Source organism: Apis mellifera, linkage group LG7, assembly GCF_003254395.2.
Source record: "Apis mellifera strain DH4 linkage group LG7, Amel_HAv3.1, whole genome shotgun sequence".
Taxonomy (NCBI): domain Eukaryota; kingdom Metazoa; phylum Arthropoda; class Insecta; order Hymenoptera; family Apidae; genus Apis; species Apis mellifera.
Genome location: NC_037644.1, coordinates 2,693,197 through 2,706,527, shown reverse-complemented (window position 1 = coordinate 2,706,527; position 13,331 = coordinate 2,693,197). Strand labels below are relative to the sequence as shown.

The 13,331-nt window shown below is 35.5% G+C and overlaps 1 protein-coding gene and 1 non-coding gene across 5 annotated transcripts in view; both read right to left on the bottom strand.

Moving 5' to 3' along the window:
- LOC408944 (probable JmjC domain-containing histone demethylation protein 2C) overlaps positions 1-13,331 on the bottom strand; it is a 254,311-nt gene that overhangs the window by 226,932 nt on the left and 14,048 nt on the right. The window lies entirely within an intron of this gene.
- Positions 7,317-7,393, bottom strand: Mir9870 (microRNA 9870). The gene has a single exon (NR_127351.1). It is a non-coding gene; the product is annotated as a microRNA 9870 (primary transcript).

The following is a 13,331-nucleotide window of genomic DNA, read 5'->3' as shown; positions in this document are numbered from 1 at the left end:
TTCTCATCGAATTCATTGGCTCAAACAAACGATATAAAAGTACAGAAATTATACATTCACTTTATAATTATACCTGTAACAAAAACTCTCCCATTCCCAAATTGGAAACCACTCGATCAACAAAATACATTTCCAATATCTCGAGTGTATCTATGTTACACACACACACACACACACATGAATACTCGAGAACGAAGGATGAAAAAATTATTTAAAGTCCGCCCCGTTCAAATATTAAATCGAGAGCAGCTCGATTGTAATTTTACTTTCCAAACCAACACCGACGCACTCGAACGCCAACTTATCTCGAACGGGTCGAACGGGCGACTCGAGGAAAAAAGCGTGGATCGAGAGAAAAAGGGAAGAAAGAGACAGAGAGAGACATCGGGAGGGAAGCACGTGCGTGATCGTTGGCCGGTGAAAGCGAGTTGGCAGTCAGCTGAGCGAGAATTAAACCGAAAGAAGTTCGGTCTCCCGGCGAGCAAACTTTTCTGCACTGTGTTACTAGACCAGCCTAGTTGCGCCCTAGTGGAGGAAAGTGAAGCCGGACAAAGCGATACCGCGGCACAAAGCCGCGCGAGAGGGTGGCCCGATCGAACGCGACCGACCGAGGCCAAAGATCGTTCTTCGATCGATTTGCCTGTTCCCTAAACCATTGAATAATTAATCGAGAAATTGCACGGATATAAAGCGGGACTATTCTTCGAGGGAAACGGAGTTTTCTTTCTTTTTTCAGGGGAGTTGTTTCGAGCGAAAATTTGAAGTTTGTTTCAAAAAAGATGGATTTACGAGGGATCGGTCGGTAATCAACGTCTTTTACGTTTCAACGGGTTGATTTATAAGTGTAACGGTGAGTTATAGGCAGAAAAATGTGTACGAAAATATGTTTCGTGCGGTAATTTTTTTTATTTCTTTTTTTTTTAAGCGTAGGGATATAATAAATGTGGATAGAAGGATACATTCATAATTCTTTTCCATCCACGTTACGTCCTGACATTTTTTTCACTAGATACGTGAAATATATTTTTGCACGAGGTGTAGGATTTTGGCTCGCGTATATTTCGTAGATACGACGTGAACAAATTTTCAATATTCTAGGATAAATATCTCTCGATATCTGGGAAATTTTTCAAATGTATCTAATAAAATAGCACGATACAGTAATTGTGAAATAATGTGATAATAATATTGTATAATTTAGAAAAAATTTTAACGTAAAATTATTTATCATATATATATTTGGATTCGTTCTTGGATAACAAACGAATCGTGAGGAATAAGAAGAGATTCGAATAGTCAAGCATCAATGTACAGTGGAACTCTATGAACGAAATTTTAATAGCGTCTGATTATCCATTAATGCTACATCGTTTACGAATAATAATTTTGTAATATAACATAATAATTGAAGGTATAAATCTCTCGCGTCAAATAAGTGAAAGATTAATTCGTTAAACAATGGATAATTATTTATTCAAATTTATAATATCTTTATTATGCACTTTTGAGAGAAAATATTTATTTCGTAAAATAATTTTCATACGAGCGTGGCTATTCCAATCGACCATTATATAGCGAAGGAAATTAAATAGATTCGCGTTGCATAAATTCGAGAGAACAATGGATATAATTTCTAAAACGCGCGTTTATTAACTTACTTCAATTATTATTATTAATCCACGAATAAAAGTTTAATTGAATCGTGCTTACACGACATAAGAAGCAAGTATTCCTACTATTTTCCAATTTCAATTAAATTTCTTGCTTACAATTTCATCTTCCTAAACGTCCTAGATCGAAATCATTATACTTTCCTATTTTATCCACTTGTGAACATACATCAATATTCAAAAACAAAGATTCTCTTTCTGAATCGCTCTTCACAGACTTTGTATGAATAAAATTCCATTTACATCTTCATTAAAATTTCCAAATTCAAATTGTCAAAATCGATTTAATTAATGGAATAATGAGTTGGATACCTCAAACTATTCCCAATCAACTCTTTCAGAATCGTATCCCTCCCTGATGTGGTCGAAGGACAGTGTCGAAGGATCATCAGGTGTATAACTCGAGGAATGGACTCGAGGAACGAGAGGAATTTATTGATCTCTCGCCACAGCCCTTTGGCCTATATACGAAACCGTATCCCCCTAGTATTTTCCTCTCTCCATTCTCTCTCTCTCTCTTTCGTTAGACTTTTTGTCCATGTACAGATCTCTTCTATCTCGGCCCCTTTTTTCCCCCGTCATTCTTGCATGCATCACAAGCCCCCTTCCTCTCCCGTTTCTCGCGAGCTATTATCTCGTAGCGAAGAGCTTTTTATGCTTCCATCTAACGATCTCCTCTCCTCCGAGCTTTCTTTTCCGCCTCGCTTTTCCGCCCACCCACACACCACCTCTCTCTCCCTTTCATTTCGAGTCTTATTCACCTGAGGACAACGACGAGAATCAAGGTGGAAGCCGAGGAATTCCTCGTAATTTGCTCCGATATTTAATGGCCACGCAGTCGTTTCGTCGCCATTTCTAATAGAACTGGTCTCTCTGATCAAGATCCATAGGCGAAATAAATTTGAAAGATGGAAGAAAGTGAAGTTACAAAACGATTATTCGATAATTCGCAATACTGCTTGAAATTGTTCATTTCACGATATATCTTTTATTCTCCAATTTCAGGAACGAATTTTTTTGAAACCTGTTGCGAGGATTGATACATCGACGAGATCGTTTAATTTTAAATTGGAAAAGGAAAAGGAAAATTAGCAATATAAATATAATTATGTTACACGAGTTAATCTAATCGTGTAATTAAAGTTGAAATTGTCCGTGTTATTTATAACGGTATTCGAAATAATATTCGAAATCGCGTGAATTTTCAAATCTCTTCAATCGCCTTTCCTTCTTCGTTCGACCGACCAACAGGTACAGTTAGTAGAACGGTATATAACGCGCGGATAGGGACAAGCGCAAGCTTGTTCGTGGTGTAAGTAAAATTCCTCCCTCCCCCCCCCACACGAAATATGACTCATTTATCTCGAACATTTATTCTCAACACCTTCGAACAAGCGGAGGTAAATGTCGTGCTGCAACTGTGCTTCTGATTTCAACCAAGTTAACCAATTGTTATTGTAATAAGATCTGTTGGATGATCAAAATAATACAAAAAACATACAAAAATTGATTGAAAATTTATAAATACATTCTAAATTTCATTAATTTCCAAAATATTGTAAGGTGCGAATTAATAAAATAATTTTTTCTAGTGCATTAGTCTGTTGCATTTTAAAATCTCTTAATTTCGAATAGATGAACATTGATTATTTCGAAAAATTATCTATTAATAAGATTTTTTCTAGTGCATTAGTCTGTTGAATTTTAAAATCTCTTAATTTCGAATAGATGAACATTGATTATTTCGAATCATTGAAGAAAAAAAAAATTTTTGAAAATTTCTAAATACTTTCTAAATGGTTTTCGTTTGAAAACTTTTATTAATTTCCAAAATAATTGTAAGTAAGGTGCAAATTAAGATAATTTTTTTTATTTTAGTCTGTTGCATTTTAAAATCTCTTAATTTCGAATAGATGAACATTGATTATTTCGAAAAATTATCTATTAATAAGATTTTTTCTAGTGCACTAGTCTGTTGAATTTTAAAATCTCTTAATTTCAAATACATGAATATTGATTATTTCGAAAAATTATCTATTAATAAGATAATTTTTTCTAGTGCATTAGTCTGTTGCATTTTAAAATCTCTTAATTTCAAATAGAATATTGATTATTTCGAATCATTGAAGAAAAAAAAAATTTTTGAAAATTTCTAAATACTTTCTAAATGGTTTTCGTTTGAAAACTTTTATTAATTTCCAAAATAATTGTAAGTAATTGCGAATTAATAAGATAATTTTTTTTATCGCATTAGTCTGTTGCACTTTAAAATTTTTTAATTTCAAATAGATGAACATTGATTATTTCGAATCATTGATTAGAAAAAAAAAATTTTTCTATTTATCCAAGCATTTTGTTGATCTGCAAACTTACATGCGTGTTCACATTTTTCACAAAGCATCATGGATATTTATTTTTCTTATCATCAACACTTACGAGAGACAGTTGCATTTGAACGAAACAATGATGATGCTAATCCGATGATCAGGAATCGATCTTTCTCGAATAAAAATCTTTCTCAAATGCTTTCCAAAATATATTTATTTTTATCGATATATATCACGTTTGTAAGGAAATTTATCTGATAATTCTGATTTTAATAAAAGTTTAATGCACACGTGAAGCAAAACGAGTTACTTTCCTTATTGACCGAGAGAACTCGAAATTAGACATTTTTTCATACAAAAAGTTTTGCTTTATCTCGTGTCATCACAAAGTTGTAATTTAAAAACCGAGAAAAAGCACCGAAGAAATTTCGGACACTGATTTCATCTTTTTAAAACGATATTAATAAAAAGTATTCTCTACATGCTTACATAAGTTCCATTCTCAAACAAATTTCAAATAACAATTTTCGAATACACTCACATCTTTTCATCTTTGAAACACAATTTAGACAGTTTCAATTTATTTATATTATTATATCCAAATTCCCTACAAAACCAACTCCAATCCAATCACACACGTCGATGCACAATTCATAACGATCAAGTTTCGTAAAAAAAAAAAAAAGACGAACTATCGACAACAATTCATCTATTTCACCTTAGCGAAGAAAGAAGGGGAAATCCATTGAATTGCAAACGAATGATGAACACGAGTGTGCTAACAAGAATCGGGAGCGGATCGGTTCTCGATTTCGCAAGCCAGCATAAGGGAAATAAGACATCCGTCCGTTTCGCTCGGATATCTGGCCGGCAGGCGGTTTTTCGTGTCGCATTCCTCGCGCGTACCTACACACCAACCCCTCCCCTCCCCTCCCTCCCTGGCCGTTCGAAAGAAGCGAAAAAAGCGGAGAAAAGGCCGAACGGAAGAAACTGGAGTGCGCACTTTTAACACGCGGCCACCATTCCGTTTTTTGTTCACCGTGGAAGCGTGCCTCTCGCGCCTCTCTATTCCTCGTATTTCCATCGGGATTGGCCCGAATGGCCTCTCTCCGCTTCGCGGCCTTTTCAAAGGATGCTGATACTTGGAGGTCCGAAATGGCGGCCATTCGCGCCTTCTTCCTTTTTCAATTTGATTTTCACGCACGAGGAACGAATTATTGAAATAATTATCTATCTGGAAGATGGAAATTAAATCTTAGCCCCCGTGTTTTATAAAAACTATAGAAAAAAAAAAAACGATGAATTTTCATTTTGGGAAATGAATTGAAAGATGCTTGTTTCAAATTTTTTTATCGTGGATAAAATGATCAATGAGAGGGATTATTTTTATTTCGTTACTATTTATTAACGTAGAAAGCATCGAAGAATTTTTATTATATTACTGTATTTATTCATTTATATAATTTTATATATTTTATTTCGTATAAAATATACGTTTCACAAATATGTCCCCGTGTTAAAAGTTCCATTCCGTTTCCAAATATTTATCTTACTTCAACATGATTCCGACTGTTATTTTACTTACTGAAAAAGAATTCATCATTCGTTTGATATTGTAATGAAAGACAAATTTATTTTTTAATTTAATCACTTTTCAACTTTCTATTATTTTGTAAAAAGCTATATTTTATTTAACGACAAAATATACAGGGTTTTTCAAAAATTGGAGAAAAATTTAATACTCTAATGATGGGTGAAAAATGAACAAGAAACAAGATTATATATTTCTCAAGTTATTTTCTTTCTAATCCTAATAAAGATTCGCTTTTATCCGTCCCTTTTTTTTAAACAATTGCCATTCTCTCGCTCATTCGTATTATGAGATTTTTTTTTTAATTCTTAATCTCCCGCTTTCATCCCATTTTTCCCTATTGTTTTTTTCGAGGGACGCGCATTATACAACAAAAAAGCTCGAAACATAGAGTTTATTAAAAGCTCGCTTGTTACTTGAGAATGCACGATAGCGCGAACAACGATATAGAACGGTGTTGAACAAGGGACGGGATACATTTTACTGGTAAATTGCGTTTCACGTGACAAATTTGTAGGATTCTTTTCGAGTTATTATCTCGTTCGTTTTCTCTCTGTGACGAAATTGGGTCACGGAGTGGATGGAAGAAAGAAGAAAAAGTTCAAGTGCGAAATGACTTGTCATTAGTTCCATCCGTTAATAACACAAGGAGAAAAGATTCGTTGTTCATCTACTTATTGCAAATAAAATTACGAATATCGCGCAATAAAATTTCCCAGAAAAGGATATACCGTTAATTATCCAATTAATTCTGTAATTTTGTAATTTCTTATTACAGATCTAGCGTGCATCGAATGATTTTTCTAATACAAGTAAAGTATCTGATGTCTTCCAATATTCTGATATTCTGTTTATCAGATACGTTAATTAAATACGATGTATCTTGATTAGTAGGAAGGTGATAATTTTAATTATTAAAGAAAGAAATATATATATATATACTCAAAAAAAATGAGAAAAAATGACGGTAAAATTAGCGAGAACATAAAATATTCGAAAATTGCAATAAATAAATAAATAAATAAATAGATAGATAGATAAAAGGAAAGGAAAAAAAAAAAAAGAAGACAACAAACATTTTAATATATAGGCATTACGTAATATATCTATAGATATATAAATCTCAGTACCAATAAAGAAAGCTTAACAAATCCGTATAAATGAAAATTCTTCAAATTGAAGAGTCTGAAATTAAACGAAAGATTATAATGAAAGGCACTAAATTTCTAAGAAAATAATGATTAATTTAATTATACAGTGATTAAATTTAGTTAGTAAAATTTTTCTAAAAAATATGTTTATAGGATATATTTGTAAAGACGCTTCAAACAATTACTTATTTACATCTCAAAAACTTGTTAAAAGATTAACCAGCTCGAACAATATTTGACCACTCGATATTCTTCACCGGTCTACTTGTAATGACAAAAAGAGAAAAGTTTAATATGAGAAAAGAACCTAAAAATTCTTTCTCTCTCTTTACAATATCGCAAAGCTAATAATAATAATATAAGAAGGAGTTTTTTGATTCAGAGATCGAAAGATAGCGGATCATAATTACAATTATGCGAGTTCGAATTTCGGTCGGTGACGTGTACGCATAGCCGGGCGCTTCGTATCGAAATTCGAGGGTCGTCGTCGTCGCCGCCGCGTACACGTCGAGGTCATTGACCCCGATCCAGTAACACACGCACACGCGCGAAGAAGACTTGGCCACGTTGTGACATAACGCGCACACGTGCACCGCCGCCGCACACACGCGCACGTTGAACGCACGTACGTGACGGCGTCGTCACGTGTGCACGCATCGCCGTTGCTGCATCCCTTGCGTTTATCCTGCCGTGCCCTGTCTTCGCACCCCTTCGATAATTCTTGCCTCTGGGAAAAATATCGTTCTTCCTTTCTTTTTCTTTTCGAAAAAATGTGTTTTACGCGCTGATGGAAATATTATGTGGTATTTTGGATATCTTCTGCGTCATTTGTAAAATTTGTAATTTTATACTCTTAATTTTATACTCTAGCATGTATTTTTGTAATACAAAAAGTTAGAATTAAAGATATGTGCGAAACTTTCTACAGATTCGATTTTTCATTATTTTTGATTATTCAAACAAGATTACAAATCTTTGGAAAATTTGCTTTCAATTATGGCTTTTTTTTTCGCTTGAAAGATGTCCTCTTAATTTAAACAATGTACGAACGTGGGAATAAATAATAGATTTATCAAAGAAATTTGCAAAAGAGTGATGAAAGATTGCGTTAACAATTTTTGAAAAAAAAAGAAAGAAAGGGGAAACTCGAGATCGGAAAATTTATAAAATCTGGATATAAAACAGGATATCCAGGTAAAAAGAAAGTTTCTTTCAAAGTCTTGAGAGAAGCTGAATAATTAAAATTTTATATGGTGAAACACTTTCGTTTAAAAATAGAGAGTCTCATTACGAAAGTTTGGCTCGAGGAGGATGGACGCATTCCGATATTGCAGCTAAATTCATGGTGGGGAATCGATCGACCAGCATCGATATTGATTTATCTCAAGTAAGTATTGGTGAGGATATATACGATGCAATTGACGCTGAATTTCTTATAAAATTCTCGGCTATGGGGAAATACAGCCGAGACATTTTATTTATACGTGTACGTATTATATATGTGACGTTATACAGTTATGTGACATTCGAGTTTCTCTGCATTTGAATATATACGAGCATCCTATTTTCTAGGTAAAAAAGTTATTGGACAAATGCAACAATATATATATATATATATGAAATTCATTAAAAATAACTGTAGTTTTTGAGGCGTAAAAAGACGTTACGATGCTTAAATGTCAAACTCATTGATGAGACCTCTAAATTTAATATGAAATAAATAAATAAATAAAAAAGTTTTAACTTTTTTTTTTATCAAGAAAGAAAAACCTTAATTGGACACATATTGGACGTACAATGCCAACAATAGAAACAATGGTTACACACGTGAATATGGAAACATCACAAAATATTAAATAGAAAGTATTTATAAAAAAAAACGTTTATTTCTCCGTTAATTTGCAATAACAAAAATTTCTTCGCTCCGTGACTTTTGAATAACACTTTTTTCCAACTATTATTTTTCATTATTATTCCTTTCTTCGACGAAAGTTTAAATTATTTATTTGTTTTCTTCTTTGTATCCCCTCATACGATCGATTTCCCGAAATTATTAATTGGACTAAATACTCGTTAATCGATCAGAATGGAATTCAATTTGTCGATACGTCGCGAGGTAAAAATTAAACACATTTTGGACGATCATTCATGAATAATTAACTTTCGAACTTTCGATCCATGTCTCATTTTTTTTTTCACCTCGTCAACGCATATTCCATACTTTATATTTATATCATATGCCGTTTTCAAAAATTACCACCAGCGTTTTTTCCCCATAAACTTCATATTCCAGCGTAGACAACGATCATTCTTACTACTGTATATTAAATAACAAGAGAATGTCCTTTTCCCTTTCACTCTTTTCTTTTTCATTTCTCCAACCAATTGGCCAACTTGCCAACTTAAACCTCAGCTCACGATCGAGCGTGCCAATCCGATGTAAGAAAATAGAAATCTTTCTTTCCCCTTTATATTAAATCACAATTTATAAAATAACACGTGCCAACACGTGCGTTCCAATTTAAAACGCGCTCTTAATCTCGTTGCAAACAACGATTATCACATTTCTCCAACGAGAAACAGCATCGTTTCCATTCTTTCCATCCTCGAGCTTCGACAATTTCGACCTTGCGTCCATCAAACACCTATACATATACATATACATATATTCGTGCGACAATAAAATTACAGTCCGTGCAGAGGCACGTGACTTGGAATGCACCAAGAACTGCATTCTTTCACCGTGCACCGCTCTTCTGGCATCCTTCCCTCCCCCCTCTTCCGCTCCGCCGAACCAACCTGGCTGGCCCCATGGCGCAAGCTAATAAATACCGAGCGTCGGCGTGACGTTTTTCTTACTTTTTATTTTTTTTTTTTTTTAATGTCCAGACAAGGTCGAGTAACCGTACATCCCAATGCGATATTCGCAACGAGACAAACCTCCTCGAGCAGTTTTCGACTCTTCTTTCCTTGCGAACGATTAATCGATCCTCGAGGATCGTCTTCCTCCTCGATTTCTTCCGAGAGAGAGAGAGAGAAGGGCAATACTTGTCGAAAACGGAGGAGGAGGAGGAGGAGGAGAGATCGGGCGAGGGCAAAAAGGTCGTCGAGATAAGTTAAGCAATTGGCGATAAGTTATCGTTTTCGTTATCGTGACAGGTCGGTGCGCGTACATTTCGCGGGCGTACGTGGAGATAAAGAGACAAACGAAATCCGAGAAATTCCTCCATCCACGCGGATTGATAAATTCCAATTCCAAAACCGATAGATCGATAGAGGGAAAAAACTGTGCGAACAGAATATTCTACGATGCGTGCAAGTCCGTGAAAGTTTTTCCAAGATCCATTAAAAAAGTTGTGCGTGTATATATATCCGCGTGATTTGCTTTCAAGAATACAACGAGGTATAATTAGAAGAACAATAAATCTATAGCGGAGCGTGGCGCATGCACCGCGCCACGAGCGTGATGCAATTATAAGTTGCCAGCATCATCCCTATACGCGTGTTACCATCCTCCTCCACCTCCTCCTCCTCTTCTTCGACGAGGAGGAGTCGACGATAGGAAAGGTCTTGAGCCGCGGCCAAATGTCACGACGAAATCGATCAAACGTCGTGCACGGATGGCGGAAGAAATTTCCAGCGCCGCTATTTAAATTTCGCGAGCCAAAAACAAATTGTTGACGCGTGTATCGAATCATAGACTCGACAGGACGAGATGAGGTAGAATGGGAAAAGTGTGAATAATATTGGAGAGCTTGATAGAATTTTGGATTTTTATTTATTTAAGGAAACAAAAGCAAAATTGGATTAGTGGAAATTTGAATATGAGTTAAATGAGTTGTGAAACTGCGTTAATAGGAAGGGTTTTGTATAACGCGAAATATAATGAAATTCGAAATTAGATGAACAATTTATTTCGTTTCGTAATAACACGTCGTATGTAAATTGTGCTTTCTAAACCCGCATAATCATTTTTAATTGATCAGAGAGAGAGAGAGACTGTATCTCCATATGTATATATAATTTGCCTTTAAAATCAGAAAATTTTAATTATATTCAATCAAGTATCTCATATTTCTACCAATTTGCTATTTCACTTTCTCCTATTACATCATAATCAAAATAAAAAAGAAAAACGAATATTTTAAATCTTCGTTTGAAATATTAAATCTATTGTAACCGATTATTATGTAATTTATTTTTTCTTTCCCGTTTCCCTATAAATTAAAATAAACTAAAGTAAATTTCACATTGATAATTTGCTATTCTTCTTTAATATTCTTTTCTCCCCACGTATATATTTCTCCGATTATCGAATTTCCTTGCATTATTATTTAATTTATCGATCGAAAAACTGATGTCTCTGATTGACTCTATACAGCGAGTATTTTAATATTATAAAATTTAAATTAATTAAATCAAATTGTAATAATAAATAAATTATACATTAATCATAAACTGATAATCTTTCGCGAATTTCAAATATTTAACGTACGTATAATTCTTCCAATATGGAAGAATTATTAAAATTCCATCCTCGGTGGAAAATTCTTTTCCACTTTTTTCAATTTTCTTTTACTTTGTAACGATCTCACACTTCAATTAATTAGTGGAAATTTCAACTTTTATCGCTCTTAATTTAATTCCCTTTCTCGCGAAGCTAGTTCCAATTACCAACCAAGTAACAAAAAAAAAAAAAAATATTCGAATACACGCAGGAAGAAAATTATCTCGTCGTACGTATATACCGAGCATCGCTATTTCGATTTTAAGACGGTATCGTAAACGCGAGATGCGCGAAAATACACGAACAGGACGGATTCTTTCCGAAGCAACCTTGAAGTGAGATGCGCCTCGCAAACACACAGTTCGCTCCGTTTCTCCGTCTTCTCATCTCTCTCTCTCTCTCCCTTTGTCAAATACACGAACGACTTAACGTTAATGCATACCGTTTTTCAAGCACGCGACTACTTCGTTATTTACAATTAAGAAAAGAAAGAAAGAAAGAAAAAGAACAATCTACGAATTGCATAACAGAGAGAGAGAGACAAAGACATGGTAACCGAGGAAAGATTCTACGTGGGTTCGCGTAGAAGCTTAATGGCGGAGGTTTGACCTGCTACTTTATTTACCTCGAAATATTCTCCACTCCTCTTTTCAAAGGGAAGATTTTTCAAAAGAGCAAGGGAGGAAGAAGGGGGGAGAGGAAGGGAGAAGAATAGACAGCGGACGAAAAGAAAGAAGACGAGAGGGGGGTCCGAGTGTTTGGCTGTTTGTAGAATCTGGGTGAGTGACCTGGGTCCCTGGCGGTTAGTCGCCTGGTCTGCCGGGAACCTGTTCTCCCGACCGTCCCCTCCCTCCATCTCTCTCTCTCTCCCTCCCTCCTCCCCTCTGCCCCACGAATCATCTTCTCCGTCCACCGTTCTCCGCGCCCTCTGCGGCCAAGGCGCACACCGCAAACGCTTGAAAACCGTGCAAGCGGGCCGAGGAGCTTTTCGCGCCATTGTCGTCTAGAATTCGTGGAGTTTCGGTGGAGAGGGGAGGGGAAAAGAGGAAGACGGAAAGGCCGTTAGAGGGACACGATCATCTGGGTCGCGGATGATCCGGGTGAAAGTGGTGCGCTAACGGGAACGGTTTCTTTCTCCGCTAGAAGATAGAAAATTATTTTTCCTTCTATACGTCTCTCTCTCTTTCTCTCTCTCTATCTATCTATCTATCTGTCTGTCTTTCTCTATCTCTCTGTTCTTCTTCTCTGTCGATAGAACGTGGTTTTACAAAGCATCGAAGCAATGATTATCGTGGGAGAATGGGAAAAATCGGACGAGTTGGACACGTTGTACGTGCGTACAACGCGACGAATTATACGAAAGGTGGTCACGCGATGTGGGTGTTCGGTACAGGTGTCTCTCGGCTCGTCTGGAGATCGTGAGGTCGAAATGCATATGTGTATATATATATATATATATGTACACCGTGTACGGATTATGCAAGCAAGTCCGCTTTCTACGTTCAGGCTTAGAATCTGGGTCGGACACGAACTCATTGTTTACAACGAGTCGGCGTTGAATAGGCGGGTTGATGCTATGCGACAGTAAGCCACCTTAGAAGTCTGCCGAGACTTCTGCAACTGGAACACGTACGCCTCGTGTTGTTGATGGGCCTCGAATCCCGGCGGGGAGGGGTCAAATCAACGCCAACTGGGACTAGATCAATTGGATAGATCGATTATGATGCGACGTGGATCGAACACGTTGTTCTTTCTTCCACGTTTCTTCTCGAATTTGGTAATATGATCGATTCGATCTCGTTGATTAATTGAAGAATCCTTGAAGAAGGATGAAAGGATTGAGAGTTTCTATTGAGAGGAAAATTCATATTTGTTGTTATTATTAAGAAGGAAAGATGAATATTTTATGTGGAATTAAGGGAAGAGGTGCAGTGTATGAATCGTTGTGTATTTTTTAGTACAGATACGATTTGATATTCTTAAAATAATATTGGAAGTTTAAAAAATTTATTTTTAAATTTATACGAAAGACGAGAATAAATTTATAAATTTACCTGCTTGCAATTTAATTTAGTTTAAGTATTC